Raw genomic sequence first — 14,981 nt, 5'->3', positions numbered from 1 at the left:
GAAGACTTCCCACTTCGACTGGTAGACTCTAAGAGTGGAAGTCCTCCTTGCTCTAGCAATCGCCCTGGCTGCCTCCTTCGAAAAGCCTCTAGCTCTAGAGAGTCTTTCGATAGTCTGAAGGCAGTCAGACGAAGAGCGTGGAGGCCTTGGTGTACCTTCTTCTAATGTGTGGCTAACGTAGAAGGTCCACCCTTAGAGGAAGAGTTCTGGGAACGTCCACTAGCCATTGAAGTACCTCGGTGAACCATTCTCTCGCGGGCCAGAGGGGAGCAACTAAAGTCAACCTTGTCCCTTCGTGAGAGGCGAACTTCTGCAGTACCTTGTTGACAATCTTGAACGGGGGGAATGCATATAGGTCTCGATGTGACCAATCCAGTAGAAAGGCATCTATATGAACTGCTGCTGGGTCCGGGATTGGTGAGCAATATATTGGGAGCCTCTTGGTCATCGAGGTTGCGAAGAGATCTATGGTAGGCTGGCCCCATGTGGCCCACAGTCTCTTGCACACATCCTTGTGTAGGGTCCATTCTGTTGGAATTATTTGTCCCTTCCGACTGAGGCAATCTGCCATGACATTCAAGTTGCCTTGGATGAACCTCGTTACTAGAGAAAGGTTTAGATCTTTTGACCAGGTGAGGAGGTCCCTTGCGATCTCGTACAACGTCATAGAATGGGTCCCTCCTTGCTTGGAGATGTACGCCAAAGCCGTGGTGTTGTCCGAGTTCACCTCCACCACTTTGCCTTGAAGGAGGGACTTGAAGCTTTTCAAGGCCAGATGAACTGCCAGTAGCTCCTTGCAGTTGATATGTAACGTTCTTTGACTCGAGTTCCAAGTTCCCGAGCATTCCCGACCGTCTAATGTCGCACCCCAGCCCATGTCCGATGCGTCCGAGAAGAGAACGTGGTTGGGGGTCTGAACAGCCAGGGGCAGACCCTCTCTGAGGCTGATACTGTCCTTCCACCAAGTCAGGCAAGACTTCATCTTCTCGGAAATGGGGATCGAGACCGCTTCTAGCGTCTTGTCCTTTTTCCAGTAAACAGCTAGGTGAAATTGAAGGGGACGGAGGTGTAGTCTCCCTAACGAAACGAACTGTTCCAGGGATGATAGCGTCCCTATCAGACTCATCCACTGTCTGACTGAACATCGTTCCTTCTTCAGCATGTTCTGGATGCATACCTGGGCTTGACTTGTTCTGGGGGCCGACGGAAAAGCCCGAAAAGCTTGACTGTGAATCTCCATCCCTAAATACACAATAGTTTGGGATGGGACCAGTTGAGACTTTTCCATATTGACCAGGAGACCCAATTCCTTGATCAGATCTAGAGTCCACTTTAGATTCTCCAGACAGCGACGACTGGAAGAAGCTCTTAGAAGCCAGTCGTCCAAATAGAGGGAGGCTCTGATGTCCGCTAAATGAAGGAATTTGGCTATATTCCTCATCAGCCTCGTAAACACAAGAGGAGCTGTGCTTAGGCCAAAGCACAGGGCTTGAAATTGGTAGACAACCTTTTCGTAAACGAATCTCAGAAAAGGTTGGGAGTCTGGGTGGATGGGGACGTGAAAGTATGCGTCCCTTAGGTCTAAAGAGACCATCCAGTCTTCCTTCCTGACCGCTGCTAGAACGGACTTTGTGGTCTCCATGGCGAACGTCTGCTTTGTGACAAAGACATTCAGCGCACTGACGTCTAGCACCGGCCTCCACCCTCCTGTCTTCTTTACCACTAAGAAGAGACGGTTGTAGAAGCCCGGTGATTGATGGTCCCGGACTTTGACTACCGCTCCCTTTTCTAGTAAGAGAGACACCTCCTGCTTCAAAGCTCATCTCTTGTCTTCCTCTCTGTACCTGGGAGAGAGATCGATGGGAGACGTTGCTAGAGGGGGTTTGCGTACAAACGGGATCTTGTACCCTTCTCTGAGCAACTTCACAGATTGTGCATCTGCGCCTCTTTTCTCCCAGGTCTGCCAGAAGTTCTTGAGTCTGGCTCCCACTGCTGTCTGAAGAAGGTGGCAGTCTGATGTGGGCGAGCAGAGGTAACCACACTGGGTTGCGGAGGTTGACGCACCGCGTCAAAACAAAACAACTTAGACTGTTGTTGTACCTCGCGAACGTCAACGGAAGGTTCCGTGCGTCGCTGAACGTCAACATGCGGCTGGCAGGGTACACTGGAACGCATGGGTGGCGGGACTCTCTCAGCTGGAGTGCGGCAGAAGGTCGCCTCAGCGTCCACAGGACGCACAACCGTGGGTGGTTGTAGGCTAGAGGTTGGTGCAGCGTCAACCTTCTCCGCACGAAAGTCCTGCATCAATGACGTTAACTGAGACTGCATGGTCTGCAGCAAAGACCACTTAGGGTCTACAGGAGCAGGTGCGGCAACAGACGGTGTGACTGCCTGATGCGGTACCGCTTTGCCTCTCTTAGGAGGTGAGCAGTCGTCGGAAGACTGCAGCGAGTCCAAACTGACCCAGTGGCTACAACTGGGCCGTTGGACTTGCGCGGAAGGGACCGACTTGCGCTTAAGAGGCCGCGAGACCTTGGTCCATGGTTTCTTACGAGAAACCTCTTCCGCAGACGAGGAATAAATGGGCTCTCTCGTCTTTGTGTGGGTGGGGCGATCTTGGGTAGATACGCCCGAAACCACGGAGGGAACGTCTGTTCGCTGATTAAAGCCTCTCGAACCCTTTGGTCGTACGACATTGCTTCTCCCCTGGACTTGGGAGCTTGCAAGAGGTCCCGGACTGGGAGGACGACAGGCACGAACAGACGAACCCTCAAGCGCAACACTATCCACAACACTAACACTCACTTTATCACTACCCACTGCACTCTTACACTTCAGCTCCTTGACGTCTGCCATGAGCTGGTTACGGTCACTAGCCAAGGACTCGACTCTCTCACCCAGAGCTTGGATGGCATGCATCATATCTGCCATCGAAGGTTCTTGAGTGCTAGAAGGGAGATCAGGAGCAACCACTACAGGGGAAGGAATAGGTTGTGGGGCATGAGGAGAGGAAAATTCAACGGAGCGAGATGAACTTCTCCTGACTCTATCTCTCTCTAGCCTACGTGTATATTTCTGGAATTCGATAAAATCGAATTCCGAAAGCCCAACGCATTCCTCACATCGATCTTCCAATTGACAGGTTTTATCCCGACAATTGGAACAAACGGTGTGAGGATCGATAGAGGCCTTCGGAAGACGCCTTGAACAGTCCCTAGCATTACACTTCCTGAATTTAGGGACTTGAGAAGGGTCAGCCATTTTGAATTAGTCAAAGGGGAATTCAAAAACTATCCAAAGTCATCAACAAATAATCCGATATCAACAAAAGAATGCAAGGATGTATTGAAGATAAAGCCTGCAAAGCGAAAGCTCAAAACTAGAAATGTGTACTTCACCAAAAAGTTGTGAAAACCAATCCAGTTAGCAACAGCAAATTTAGTAGGTCTTGCCGGTGGCACGACAGAGAAAAAATTGAGTTCTGTGTTTACATTGAGTACTGAGTACCTGCACGACAGATGGCGCTGTTGAAGTACACCCCCTACCTGCATAGCGATCGCTGGCGGATTTTGAACGTAGAGTTTTCTGTCGAGCAGCAGAGCTGCAGCTTATATAATCACCGGCTAAGTTTAATATTGAAAAATTGAAGTTCCAGGAACCTTATGCACTTTCCATACATTTAATGGACACATAGAAAGTATCTCCTCCTCTGTAAATTCGTACAGGTCCTTATTAAAGACCACTCCCCTTCCATAACTAAAATTTAGATGAGGTTTCATTTCCAATGTAATTTCATCACTGCCTGTCTGTAAGTTAGACAGTATTGCACACTGAGTCGAAGATTTGGCATGGATGAGATAACTATTCTTCCCAAAACGAGATATATCTCCAGGTGCTATGGTTCCTACTTTTTTTTGGATAAACTTACATATCTTAAAATAATTTCCTATTATCCCTTTAGGTTCAGCTAAGAGCAACATTGGTGGTTTGGGTTTTCTCTGTGAAGGCATGGGTACATTTCTATCTTTTTCAAACCAATCAGCAGGTTTGTACACATCCAATTCCTTTGGGACCTTATCACAAAGAGCTCCCATGATGTTCAATTCATTAATTTTGATACTACTAATATTACTTATGGCATTAAATGCTTCATCATGACTTTCAAAAGATATCCAAGATTCCCATTTTTCATCTCCAAGTCTCATCCTTATTTCCTTTATCAATCCATAGCACTCAAATGCTCTATACAGTATATATCATCATAATTTGTCTCTAATGGGATTTGGGAAACATGAAGGAATCGTAGTTTCCCTGTGTTACCCAAATTGCTAGATTTTTTACCATCAGTAGAGTGGTCCTTTTTCGTTCGAAGGTCGTCAACAGAATTTTCCTTAATTACAGTAGCAGAAGTCGTCAACAGTGCCGGGGGGAGTCAGCAAATCCAGGGGATGGGGAGTCAGCATTTGAAGGGTCCATATTTAAGGGTGGGATTTTCAGGTTTTTTGTTGTTGTTTTGTTGGGGTACCTGCTTGAGAATTATAAGAAAGTATCATACGTTGGAAAGGAAATTTGTATTCTCCACTATCGGCACAATGAGAGTATACTTCCCAGATGGTCCACTCCATACCCTACCCGAAGGATAGCATCAAAACAGATATAGAGGCACAGGTGTAAGATAAAAATGCCTGTTAGGACTGAGACCAAGGTAATATGGAATCATCCTCCCCATATCTGTAATGATGGGCTTCTAGCCAAAAGCCAAGAGTCCCACTTCAAGGATTGGATCCCCCTGGATTCCGATGACCCAACCCTTGAGAGTAGTTCCGCCAAAAACGTCCAAACCATCTTTGGGATGGCTGAGATCATCCAATACTCTCATATATAGCTTTGAATGCGAATACCTCCCAACCGTGATCTCTTCTCCCATTCATCTAAGCAGGCAGTAATATCGAATGTGGAAATATCCACGCCATTTAAATAAAATAGAAAAAAAATAGATAAATAAATAAATGAACAAATATAATAAATAAATACATATATATGCATACATCTACATATATATATATAACTAAGAAAAATGAAAAATAATTATCATAGAGATAGGACAGCAAGATTAAAGAAAGTTGATAAAATTAGGAGAAGGTCGAAGTAATATTAAGCAGAAGAAAAAGATGAAAGAGAGAAATTTAGATTCGAACTGGGGGAGCAATTTCCCGAAGTTCGAGAGCCCTCTTGCCCGTCACCAAGATTCAGCACGGGAATGAAATGCCGTGCTGAAGTTCAATGACTTCATCAAGGCATTCTCTCATTAAGAGGGACAGCCCCTTGAACTGGTAGATCTTGTTGTCTAGGCAAAATCTTAAGTACTTCCTTGAAGACGGGTGGACTGGGATCTGGAAGTACGCGTCTTTCAGATCCAATGTACACATGAAGTCTTGTGGTCTCACTGCAAGCCTGACCGTGTCTGATGTCTCCATGCTGAACGGTGTCTGTTTGACAAACCCATTCAAGGTTGAGAGGTCGATGGCTGGTCTCCAGCCTCCAGATGCCTTCTTTACAAGAAAGAGTCTGTCACCTCTTGGAGAGCGTCCTTCTTGAACATGGTCTCGACTTCTGCCCGGAGGGCTTGCCCCCTTACCGATCCCATGGTAAGGGAGCTCAATGACACTGGCTTCGCTGTCAGGGGAGGTAGAGATGAAGTGAACGGGACGCGATATCCCTGACCGATCACGGAAATCGTACAGGTATCTGCCCCGAGTTGCTGCAACCTTGTCCCGCAACTTTGTAGGCATCCCCCCACTGGTGGACATGCAGGGGGACAGACAATCCTAACGTTTACAGCCTCGGTCGCTCCCTCTAGGATTTTTACATCCCCTGGAGGACTTTCTGCCCTTCCTGTCCTTGACAGGAAAAGGCTTAGACACCTTTGGCTTTGCTTCTGTCGTTTTCTTCGCATTCTTAGCTGGACGGGGCTGTTGGGTTGCTGGAGGTTTGTAGGGCCTCGATGTCAGGGCCCTATGGAGGAGGGAATCCTGGTTGGACTTCCTCCACCTCTCAGCAGCTAGCTGCACGTCCTTAGGCTCGAACAAACTCTTACCGAGTACGGAAGAGTGTCTGATCCTGATAACGTCGAAACTGGGGACCTTCTGGTGAAATATCTCAGCCACTGCATCTCGATGTTTCAGGATCGTATTAGCTCAAGACTTGGTGGGCCAGAAACTCAATGGTCCGCGTGCCTGAGAGTAAGAATGTCTCCAGTGCCTTCCTGGTGCTTTCCTTGGACAGATCCTCAGACCGCACCAGGATGCCCAGAGACCCCAGCCAGATGTCAAGCCACGAGGTTGCCTGCATGGCACACTTCGCCACCTTCTCCAGGCTTAGGATCTCAGTAGCAGAATACGAAACCTGCCGGTTGGAGAGTCTCTCTAGAGAGACTCCCCCAGTGAGTTCTTCCACAGAATGGTGAACAGGAAGACCCAAACAAGTCTCCTCTAAGATCTCGAAATACCTCCTCTGGTGGACTAGAGGAGGAGGGAGGAGCTTGTTACCGGCGCTGGATCTATTGGAGGAGGCAAGCTCAGAGAGCTGGCCTTCAACTTTGTCTCTGGCACTCTTCATCCCTTGTGACCAGGGCAAAGCTGCACTGGCCCTAGAGGGTTTCTGGGTGCCGTAGACTCGGTCCAAGACCGTGTCCTTACCCTCACGAGGAGGAATCTCTGGGGCCGGAAACCCATTGAGATTTCTCATGAGGGTCAGAACTTGCCAGAACGCATGTCCTGACTCTTGAAGCAAGCTCTCATCCCGAAGGGCTAGCAGCAAAGTCTCCCGTCCCCAGTGGCTCTTCCTGGGGGGACTCGTGGACATTCTCCGAAGGTCTAGCTGGCTCCTGTCTGATCCTTGCCAAAGACTTAGGTAAAGTCTTCGAGTCCTTCGGCTCCCTCCTGGGAGGGATACAGGACTCTAGTAACGATGGATGCAGGCTCTTCTCCACCCCTGTGCGAGAAGACTTCTCAGGGAGAGGCGGAGTTTCCCCCATTGGTGCGATGGGGGAACGGACCGGCTCATCCAACTCCCCTGAGGATGGGAAATCCTCATCCGCAGGGGAGGGAGAGAAAGTCTGGGGGGCAGAGGGAGCCTTGCGCAAGGATTTTTGAGGAGACAGCTTAGCCCTCGGAGAAGTCACCACGGAGGGGACTCCTCTCTTCCTCTTCAGGGGTGAAGAAGTCGCCACTGCTTTGTGACCCAGTTCAGAGAACACAGGCTTAAAAGCCTGCATGAGAGCTCTGACTATGGTCCCAAACCAGGGCTGCTGGCTGACAGTCGCGCTGTCAGACACTTCCTCTGGAGGAAAGGGGATCGACCGATCCCTATGAGGAGTCGACAAACGAGGGTTCGCCTGAAACGAAGCTGAAGGAAAAGTCCTTAGACCTGTCCTGAAACCTCCCCGCCTCCAGTGAGCGCGCTGTTCTGCGCTTGCGAGGAGGGGAACAAGACGATGACCTGTCCGCCTGAAGCCCCGTGAAATCGCGTGCGGGATCGCGCTGGCGATTGCGGCGCAAATCGCACGATGAGCCCTGCCCTGGATCGAGCGTGGGAAGATCGTGCATGGTAGGAATTTCGCGCGTGTGCGCGCATAGGTGATGGCGAGGGCATGCGGCGCACAGGAGCTGGAACGTGGGGCGGGGTTGAAGGCTGGATGGGAGCTGGCACGTGAGCAATCCTTTGATCACTCGTGCGCGGGCGCGCAGGAACCTGCCCAAGAGCCCGTGCGGGCGAGACTGTTGGGCGCGCATGTGCAGGAGAAATGTCTCTAGCGCGTGGGTGTGGAGCGCACGTATCTGGAAGCACGGGGCGAGGGCGCGATTGTGCAGCCTCGTGATAGCGCAAAGGTGAATTTGCGCGCTGCGCAAGTGGTGCATGAACTGTCCCCTGAGGAGATCGTGGGCCCGCAGGAGATCGCGGGCACGCATCAGGATGCGGGCGCACAGGAGTGCGCTGCTACGATGGGCACGCAACAGGATTCAGGCGCACAGGTGTGCGCTGCTGAGTTGGGAGCGCATCGCGCGCAAAGGAGTGCGTATTTTGGAAGAAGAGGGCAAGGTTACCTGTGAGCGCCCGTGCGCTAACTTAGGTTCCTCCTGGACTGCGCACTGGAACGTAGGGGTGCGCTGGCGCGCCGGTGAGCGCTTGCACGCTGTATCAGAAACGACTGTAACTGCGCGCTTAACTCCAGAAGTGCGCTGAGGCACTGGAGAGCGCTGACGAGTAGGAGAGCGCTTGAGCGCTGTAGCAGGAACAGACGAGCGCTTGCGTGCAGGTAACCACATGTGCCCAGGTGAGCGCTGGCGCGCTATAGCAGGAACTGCAGGTGGGCGCTGGCGCGCAGGAGAACGCGGGCGGGCAGGGGAACCCTGGCGCGTAGGAACAGGAGTGCGCACGCCCGCAGGTGAGCGCAGGGGCGCTAAGTCAGGAGTAGCAGCAGCATGATGGCGCGCAGGGGGTACCTAGCGCTTAAGGGACTGAGGCTCAGTTTTGCGCTCAAGTCCCTTGTGCCTTGAAGGAACTGGTGCTTGTCCAATGACAGGATTAGAAGGCGCATATACAGTGAACCCTCGTTTATCGCGGTAGATAGGTTCCAGACCCGGCCGCGATAGGTGAAAATCCGCGAAGTAGTGACAGCATATTTACCTATTTATTTAACATGTATATTCAGACTTTTAAAACTTTCCCTTGTACGTAGTACTGTTAACAAACTACCCTTTAATGTACAGAACACTTAATGCATGTACTAACGTACCCTAAACTAAAACAGGCACAAATATTAAGGGCGACTTTATATCATGCGTTTCCTAAACACGCCTAAAAGCACGATAAAAAATGGCAACCAATGTTTTGTTTACGTTTATCTCTGATTATAATGAAGAAACAAATGCATTTACACATCTGTGTACAGTATAGGTTAGTTTCTGCATCGATTATATTGATTATTCAGTACAGTATGTTGATTTGGTTATTACTAATGTTTTACTTAATTTTTCTTAGGACTTCCAAATGAAATGTTTTTCTTTATGACGCTACCTGAAACGACGGCGTCATAAAGTACGTTAAGTAAACAAACTAAGGAATTTAACGCGCATGATGAAAGTGATAAATAATGATATTACAGTAAAACCTTTAATAAAATATGTTATTACAAATATTGTTTACCGTATCTATATAAAATCATACATACGTAGCAAAGCAGGAAAACAATCTACGAGAGAGAGAGAGAGAGAGAGAGAGAGAGAGAGAGAGAGAGAGAGAGAGAGAGAGAGAGTTGTTTTACATACGTAAATGTAAATTTTAAACAAAAAAAAAATAGCCCCATTTCATATAAAATAGATTACAAATATTTTACTTTATCATATTACAGTAGTCTGTATAATACTGTAAAGTTCAGTACAGTATGTTGTTGTTTTTATCATATTACAGTAGTCTGTATAATACTGTAAAGTTCAGTACAGTATGTTGTTGTTAAAGTCGTGGCGATGAAATTCTTACGAAACAAAAACACGCCATTTGAGTACAACAGCTGATTCTCTCTCTCTCTCTCTCTCTCTCTCTCTCTCTCTCTCTCTCTCTCTCTCTCTCTCTCTCTCTCTCTCTCTCTCTGTGTTATACAATACTTACATTTAGATGAAGAAGCTAAAATTAGTTTTCTTAGTGTCAATTAAATACGAAACGAAATAATTAGGCCGAGTCTACATCCATTTCAATCATAGCTAAAAATACGGCATCCGATTTCATCAGCAAACCACTATTTTTTGGGAAATATCCTTTTATTCTAGAAAATTGCCACTCTTTAAATAGTTAATTGCACATTAAGAAAGCGTGTACTTTTGTTTTTAAATTTCGGGTTTGTTTTAAAAATCGAGTATTGTTGACTTCTTTTTTTTTTTACTTTTGGCAGTGATTAGATCAGCTGTCATCTAGCTGCCGCTCTTGAGTGTGTACGAATACACTAACAAAGTATCATTTATACCATTTCTTAACTTATTCAAACTGTCTACAGTATACAGTTGATATTACATAAGCACCAATGTGTTATAACCTATCAATTTTTTTTGTTTATTACATTTAAACCCCCCTCTCTCTCTCTCTCTCTCTCTCTCTCTCTCTCTCTCTCTCTCTCTCTCTCTCTCTCTCTCTCTCTCTCTCTCTCTGTGGGCTACTTTTCACTACCTCCCATTCCTTACCTCTCTCTATCTCTCTAACAAATGATATCTTTGTTGCTCTTCAAAGTTTCATTTATATTGAAAATCAATCACGATTCAATTTTCCTTACTTTCTCCAATCTCGCACCATCGGTCACTTCGCGGTATTTTTTATATTTCCGGAAAATCCGCGATATATGTATATACATGGGTTATGAAAAAATCCGCGAAGTGGTGAATCCGCGATGGTCGAACCGCGAAGTAGCGAGGGTTCACTGTAGCGCATCAGCAGCCTTGAAGGGTGACGGCAGGTCAGCAGGTCTGGAGGGTGACAAGTCAGGGGGTCCCGAAGGACGACCTTCCACCGAAGGAGATCGCCAGAGAGGTCTAAGGTGGTAGCTGGCAGGATCGGTGAACAGCGAGTCTCCTCAGCAGAGGACTGCGGAGATGACGAGCCGAAGAGGCGCCTCCTAACTTCCTTGTGAGGAGAAGGAAGTCCTCTACGGTGAAGGGAAGGACGAGCCTTCCGCCTTATACGCCCTCTAGGGGCCGTGGGATCAGCAAGCTGACCATCATAAGGCCTCCGCAGAGGAGTCTCTGAAAGTGAACTCCCCCGAGGGGGAGAATCACCAGCAGGAGAGACCGTGGGACTAAGTTCCACCCTCGAAGGATGTTCAGAGGGGGAATCAGAGCCTTTAGCTACCTCAGCAACAACAGGAGCAGGAGTCTGATCAGACACACCGGAGGCCTCCGTTATAACAACGTCGACGATAGACAGAGGATCTACGTCTGCTATCGCCAGCGATTGCTTAACAGCTGCTCCCAGTTTGATCATGTCAAACAGGGCTTCCTTGGAGGGCGAACCCTGAAGCCCCAAGGAAGCCCAAAGCTGTAACAAATCATTATTATTTACAGAGAAATCAATATCCTCCTCCGGGGGAGGAGGGGCAGCTGCCTCGCTATGGGAGGCAACTACCTCTCCCTCACCCCGGGATCAGTCAACAGAACTATGGCCTACGCTACCCCTCGACGGCCTCTTGGAAGAGACCGATCAAGTGGAAGCTTTGGAGGAGGTTTGGGCTACGTAAGAAGAGGCCTTGGGATTTTCTCTCTTCAAAGAAGCCTTTGGAGGAGAAATATCCCTTTTGGACTTCTTCTTCTGGCGCCAGGCAAACCTCTCCCACTGGGAGGTAGACCACTCCCTACACTCACCGCATACATTACCCCTATCACACCGCTGGCCCCTACAATGAGGACACAAGGTGTGAGGATCTGTGTCGACCGCCGACATAATAGTCCCACAAGGGCAGTCAGGTAAACCAGGACACGTACGCATTATTAATAGAGGCCAACTTCACACACTCTGTAGAAAAAGAGAAAGCAAAAACAGATTAATGGCAGTCAAGTGAGGGTGAGAGTAGACACATCTGTTCATCACCCGAGCCAAAAGCAAAGTGAAGTATTCACAGGTGTGTGAGGGGGGGAGTAGCAAGCTACTCCTCCCTACCCCCCGGTAACTAGCGGTGGGGTAGTAAACCCTCGTTAAAATTCTAGTGGCTCGTCATTTCAGCTACGCCGAAGTAATAACCCATATTAAATAGCGTGGTTTGTATTTCAGTTACAGAACAACTTAATCTCATAACTAATTTGCCACTTTATTTCCGCATTCAAAACTTTGTAACAACTCGCATTCATCGTAAGGTTCTGTATCTTGTCTTCCCTAACTAATACAGTTGATTTTTTTTTAATCAAATCATAAGTATAATCTTTTGTTAAACAGTAACCAGCACAATTTTCACAAACTGCCATAATCTCTAACTCTCATTCCTTCTCTAAATGACCAAACCTCTAGCAGCAAAGGAATTCTAGCACATCATACCTGTTACTGTAAGAATGTCATAAATCACTCTTCATGAAAAGCAAGGTGCATTGACTTTAAACTCCTCCTATCCATTTAAACCTAGCCTAAGCTATTAATAATCTACTTTAGATATCTAAATTATATTTTGCTTATTCTGTAACAATCTTATGCTTATTCTGTAACAATCTTCTTAGGATTCATTCCATGATATCCCTTATGGTTCAGGTCTATATACTAACTTACACATGAAGCTAGTCCAACCTAATCATAAACTAGGCTACACAGCCTATGTAATTCCCATTGAACAACATTTATCCTAATTTCATGGTTGTGGTGGCCAGAACAACATTTAGCCTAATTTCATGGTTGTGGTGGCCAGAACAACATTTAGCCTAATTTCATGGTTATGGTGGCCAGAACAACATTTAGCCTAATTTCATGGTTGTGGTGGCCAGAACAACATTTAGCCTAATTTCATGGTTGTGCTGGCCAGAACATTTAGCCTAATTTCATGGTTGTGGTGGCCAATGTAGTAATGTCCCTGACTGGTGAACGCCAAACTGGGCTTTGAGTTCCGCTCAAATTCACTAAGTTTCTTTGGTCGCTGCAACCTTACCATCCTTATGAGCTAAGGATGGGAGATTTGGGGGAGCCCATATGTCTATCTGCGGAGCCATCAGCAGCCGTTGCCTGGCACTCCTTGGTCATAGCTTGGGTGGAGAGGGGGCTTGGGTGCTGATCATATATATATATATTGTCAGTCTCTGGGGGCATTGTCCTACTTGATAGGGGAATGTCACTGCCCCTTGCCGCTGCCATTCATGTGTAACCTTTAAACTAACCTCAATGTCAGCCGTTCATTTTATAACCATCCTAATCTATTACATAAGATCTTAAAACAGGTCCGTTAAGTAGTCCTGGTAGCATGTGTGCCATATTCAAGCTTTCTCGAATAGATTTTGGGGAAGGCTAAGCCTTCATTAACCAACAAGTTGGCTAGCCTTAACAAACTAAGCTTAGAAACATCAGAATTGAAGGACATTCTGCTTAAGATTTGGCTACTTCCTAGTTTGGTGTTGAAATCAGACAAGATTTAACTCGATAAAAATAACACACCTCAAACTCGGGTTACAATATTATAGTTTTAGACCCTAAGGTTAGGGCTAATATAAGCTAGCAGAGAATAGTAAAAGAAGAAAACTGAAAAGCCATAAAAATATCGTGCCATACACAAAAGCACTTAAAATTATTGCTCAATTTTAGTTTCATACAAGTTATGAGATAAGACTAATTTTCCATTGCTTTTATATGAAAATAACTGGATAAATTAAAGTTATAAAGTAAAAAAAAAAAATGATTTACCTACTTTAGCCTCTTGCTTTGACTGCTGGTGTTCAAAAGCATGATAGTTAATCATAATTGAATTAGATTTTAATTGATAGTCCATAGTACTTTACTCAGACATAAAAATATGTGTTGTACATGAGCAGGTCAAAGAAAGCACTCAATGTTCCTCCTAATCAAGAAGGAAAATTATTAGATTTCTTGAGAACTTTAAGAAACTTGACCTTCAAGTGATTGAAAAAGAATTTAACATAAGAATATCACTGAAAATAATCTCCCCATCATGATTGTTTTGGTTTAAAGAATCCCCAGAAAATTGACAGACCCCAACATAACCTAACCCAGGTAAAGGACTTGGATATAAAGTAATCCCACCTAACTAAAGGGCCCTATACAAATGAATACTGTAAGTAATTAATATTTACTAAAAGAGTGCACAAAATCTACTTACATGAAGTGTTTCTATTCTATCACCCAGGAGACGAAACCTTTGGCTTTTTTTTGGTTAAAACCGATGCCTCATCCTCTTATTTATTAGACGTCCCTGTAATATTACATAAAATTAAGTTAATAGAAATTTGGAAATAAAAGCTGTTATATTTCTGACATATAGTTCAACCTAATATAATCTATATCCCCCTGAACTTAATAGATTGTGCCTTATACCCTGGGGTGAGGGTTTGGCTCTTTTTGGTTAAAACCGATGCCTCATCCTCTTATTTATTAGACGTCCCTGTAATATTTCATAAAATTAAGTTAATAGAAATTTGGAAATAAAAACGGCTATATTTTTTACATATAGTTCAACCTAATATAATCTATATCCCCCTGAACTTAATAGATTGTGACTTATACCCTGGGGTGAGGGTTTGGCTCTTTTTTGTTAAAACCGATGCCTCATCCTCTTATTCATTACACGTCCCTGTAATATTACATAAAATTAAGTTAAAATAAATTTGGAAATAAAAGCTGCTATATTTCTGACATATAGTTCAACCTAATATAATCTATATCCCCCTGAACTTAATAGATTGTGCCTTATACCCTGGGGTAAAGGCCCCCCGGGTGGCGTCACTCAGTCGAAGTAGACTGATTGGCCTCCTTCCATCTCCTTGCAAAGGGAATATTTCAGAAGTCCCCTAATCTACAAATGACAACATCTGAAATCTCATCACCTGGCAAGATAGATGACTTGATGAACTATCCATGCGATAAAGAAGAATTTGGGAGGGGTTGTTCCATCGGTTTTGGACTGCGAAAACAAATATTTGTAAACACTGACAGGAAATGGCAACCAGACAGGTCTCCGGCACCAGAACACCGTTGATTCAGCTAAGAATAAATATTTCTAAAGGACAATAATCCTAAGTTAGCACAAAAAATAAAGAGATAAAAATTAGGGGCCCTAAACTGAAAAATAATATTGTAAGAAAAGATAGACGAGTAGAAGAAAAAAAAGAGACACTGGTTTCAGAGGGTGGAAAAAGTAGAAAATTAGGCTTAATTTTAAAATCAAATTCAATAATGCATGGTTTAAATAAAGTAACTGCGAGAAAATTTGCGCAATATTAAAGTAACTTTTA

At 45.6% G+C, this 14,981-nt stretch overlaps 1 protein-coding gene across 1 annotated transcript in view; it reads right to left on the bottom strand.

Annotated features, from left to right (window-relative positions):
* Window positions 1-14,766, bottom strand: part of LOC137631175 (zinc finger protein 721-like) — a 99,326-nt gene extending 84,560 nt beyond the window's left edge. Inside the window, exons 1-2 of the mRNA XM_068366187.1 lie at window positions 14,574-14,766; window positions 13,850-13,942 (exon numbers count right to left, since the gene is read on the bottom strand). The gene's annotated coding sequence lies outside the window, so the exon portion shown is untranslated. The remainder of the gene's footprint in view (window positions 1-13,849; window positions 13,943-14,573) is intronic.
* Window positions 14,767-14,981: the final 215 nt, after the last annotated feature.

Source organism: Palaemon carinicauda, chromosome 1 (genome assembly GCF_036898095.1).
Source record: "Palaemon carinicauda isolate YSFRI2023 chromosome 1, ASM3689809v2, whole genome shotgun sequence".
Lineage (NCBI taxonomy): Eukaryota > Metazoa > Arthropoda > Malacostraca > Decapoda > Palaemonidae > Palaemon > Palaemon carinicauda.
This window is presented reverse-complemented; position numbering and strand designations above follow the sequence as displayed.